The 3,536-nt window shown below is 40.5% G+C and overlaps 1 non-coding gene across 1 annotated transcript; it reads left to right on the top strand.

The window, feature by feature from the left end:
- Positions 1-2,039: 2,039 nt before the first annotated feature.
- On the top strand, positions 2,040-2,145 carry LOC145583493 (small nucleolar RNA R71). The gene has a single exon (XR_014100136.1). It is a non-coding gene; the product is annotated as a small nucleolar RNA R71 (small nucleolar RNA).
- Positions 2,146-3,536: the final 1,391 nt, after the last annotated feature.

Here is a 3,536-nt window from a genome sequence, read left to right as displayed (position 1 = left end):
ATACAAAGCCATCTCCTTGCTAGGAGTACCTATCTTTTCCTTATTCAACAAAAAATTCTCAAGAGCATGCGTAGAAGACACAACATGATCGAGAGAATCAATCAACATGCAATTTTCTAAAGAAGAACTTGGATACTTCATGCTATCATTCAAGTCAAATTCTATCACCTCATCTCCTACTTTGAGCGAAATTTTAGCACTTTCCACATCTATCAAAGCACCCGTAGTAGCAAGGAATGGTCTCCCTAGAATGATAGGAATATTAGCATCTTCGTCCATCTCAAGCACCACAAAATCCACCGGAATAACAAATTTCCCAACCCTCAAAGGAACATCCTCTACCTTACCCTTAGGAAACTTAATTGACCTATCGGCCAATTGCAAAGTGATGTTAGTAGGTAAGAGTTCCCCTGGCTCAAGTCTTTGGTACACCGAATATGGCATAAGGCTAACACTAGCACCTAGGTCACACAAGGCATTCTCAATTTGCATTTTATAAATGGCACAAGGGATGGAAAAGTTTTCGGGGTCTTTTAGCTTAGGTGGCATCTTGTTCATTATGATTGCACTATAATTCTCGGTTAAGTTTACCGTCTCTGCACCATCAGAAGTCCTCCAACCACTCAAAATGTCTTTCAGGAATTTTGCGTAGCTGGGCATTTGGGTGACAACTTCGGTAAATGGTAAAGAAAGGTAAAGTTGCTTGAGCATGTCAATGAATCTTCCAAATTGTTCATCTAACTTGTGTCTCATGAATTTTTGTGGATAAGGAAGCTTGGGTTTCACAATTTCTTTCTCCACTCTCACCTCACTAGGCTTCTCAATCTCAACCTCACTCAAAGATGCACCATCTCTCTCATCTTCAACCAAAACCTCTTTTGTGCCCTCTTTTGTCTCACTCTTCCTAGGCAAACTCTCCTCAAGAACCTTACCACTCCTTGTGATAATAGCATTGACCGGTCTCTTGGGATCTAGGCCTTGGGAAGGTAAAGAAGAAGGACTAGCATGGTCTTTCAAAGCATTAGCAAGTTGAGAAATTTGGTTTTCAAGCATCTTATTATGAGTCATCGTTTCATTAAATTTCTTATTACTTACGGTCATGTAAGTGTTTAACAACTTTGTTTGATTTTCAATGATTTCTTCCAAATTTGTTCTATGTGAAGAAGAAGAGGATTGAACATAGGAATTATCATTTTGGGCCTTTGCAGCAAATCCGGGTGGAGGTCCTCTTTGAGCATTGTTTTGAAAATTGCCTCTACCTTGATTGTTCTAATTACCCTTATTTTAATTTTGACCATAACCTTGATTATGGTTACCACTACCTTGATTATGATTCCCATCACCTTGGTTTTTATTACCATAATTTTGGTTTTGATTTTGGCTACTATAACCTTGATTGTTATAGTTACCACGAGAACATTGGTTCCCTTGGTTCCTATAACACCACCTTGGTTATAGTTGTAAAAATTGCCATGATTGTTGTAATTCCTATTCCATTGACCTCTTTGATTCTCAAACCTAGAATCATGATTATTTGACACATAGTTCACATGCTAATTCACATTTCCATCTTGATCATCACAAACATCCATACATGCATGAGGGCAACTAGAAAAATCATGATCATACGACCCACAATCATCACAAAACAAGCATCCACTAGGCATGTTATTAGAAGAAGGAGGGGGTTGAGAATTAGAAGACATACCTCTCCTCTTAGATTGGGAGGGAAGACTTGAAACTTGGTAGGTAGCACATTCCAACTTTGCCTTGATAGCGGACATCTCCTTCCCCAAGTTTGTCATTTGTGAGGATAGATTTTTGATTGCATTTAGATGATCAACCAAGTACACCGAAGAGCTACTCTTGCTAGTTGACTCTCTTTCTCCTCTCTATAATACCTCACAACGTCTTCAATTATGTCCACCACTTCCTCTTCCATTTTGTTCATGATAGGGCCTCTGGATCCTCCATCTAAACATGATTTTCCTTGAGGACTAAGGCCTCCATAGAATATTTGAATGATTTGATAGGTTGGAATTCCGTGATGAGGACATTCTCTTTGATACTCTTTGTATCTCTCCCATGCTTCATAGAGGCTCTCACTTGGCTTTTGTTTGAAACCTTGAATCAAAGCTCTAGCATCCGCCGTTTTCTTTTGTGGATAGAATTTCCTTGGTAACCTCGTCCCATGTCCTTAGAGAATTCGGCTTAACCTCCTTGTCTAGTGATGAGTGACATTTATGTCACTCCTAGGATAGTGTTTATGCCTTGTTTTAGCTTGTCTTAGGGTGTTTTGTAGTTGTTTTGTTCAAATAATGCGTGCATACATGTCTCGATGTGATTTTAATGAAATCGCGTATATTCCTTAATGCTTGCCTTCATTGCGTGTTTGCACCGTTCCCTATACCTTGTTGCTTTCCTTGGTGTTTGTGCTTAGGTATTTAAAGTCTTGGATTGCAAAGAAGAAGCCAAGGAAGCATGAGAGAAGAATCGAAGAAAGGCCAGAGTGTGCGGGCGCGCAGCCCTGTGAGAACCCGCGCAAAACTGGCAAAATTGCAGAATCAAGGCAGAAAGTTTTGCGCGGCCTGTGCGCGACATGTGCGCGGGCGCACAACGACACTGCGCGGGCGCGCAGCTACAGTGCGCGGGCGCGCAGCCAGCAACGCGGGCGCACACACCAAAGCACAAGCCGCGCAACCCTCAAATGCGCGGGCGCGCAGCTGCCTTGCGCGGGCGCGCAGCTTCCTCGCGCGGGCGCGCAGCGAGTCCTGTTCAGCGTTTTTGCGCGATTCTTTATATATTGCGGGGCTTGTTTTGCACAAGGGACGTCTTCATTCTTTTAGATCTTTTTCCCTAGTTTTAGGAGAGCTTCTCTCTCTAGGTTTAGCTTAGGATTAGTGTAGTTTAGAGAGAGAAAGTGAGGGCTTCACCATTGTTGATTGTAGCTTGGATTTTGAAGAAGAAGATTGATCATCTTGTTTGTAGACTTTCATCTTCAATCAATGAGAATCTCTAACTCTCTCTCTCCTCTATTTTTATTGTTTTATTTTGATTATTGTTTTTGTTGTTGGTATTGCTTGTTAATCATGTTGATTCTTGATTATTTGTTGATTAATCTTGTTGTTATCATGATTAGTGAGTAATTTCCCCATTAAGGGGATGGTTGTGGTGTAGTTGGATCTTGAGAATGTTCAAGGGTTTGGAATTGATTTATTGTGATTAAAGTCTTTATATGCTTGATGTTCTTCAATCTACTTGCAAAATGCATGTTGTTAGTTGATTGGGAGTGAATCTTTGCTAACATGAAACGGAAGTTGACTTAGCTAAGTTCATTTATATCGATTGTTATTTGATAGTACCTCCTAGTATATGGTTCTAATGTGGAAACATAGAGGCTATGTTAGGAGAAGCCGATTAGCCCCGGAAGGCGGTTAGATTGGACCTTACTTCGATATTCGAGCATGTTTAGTTCATAATTAATTCAACTTCTATGCTTTTGTTTATGTTCAAGTGAATGCTATACCTAAACCATT

The sequence above is a fragment of the Chenopodium album genome, chromosome 15 (genome assembly GCF_948465745.1).
Source record: "Chenopodium album chromosome 15, dcCheAlbu1.1, whole genome shotgun sequence".
Taxonomy (NCBI): Eukaryota; Viridiplantae; Streptophyta; class Magnoliopsida; order Caryophyllales; family Amaranthaceae; genus Chenopodium; species Chenopodium album.
This window is presented reverse-complemented; position numbering and strand designations above follow the sequence as displayed.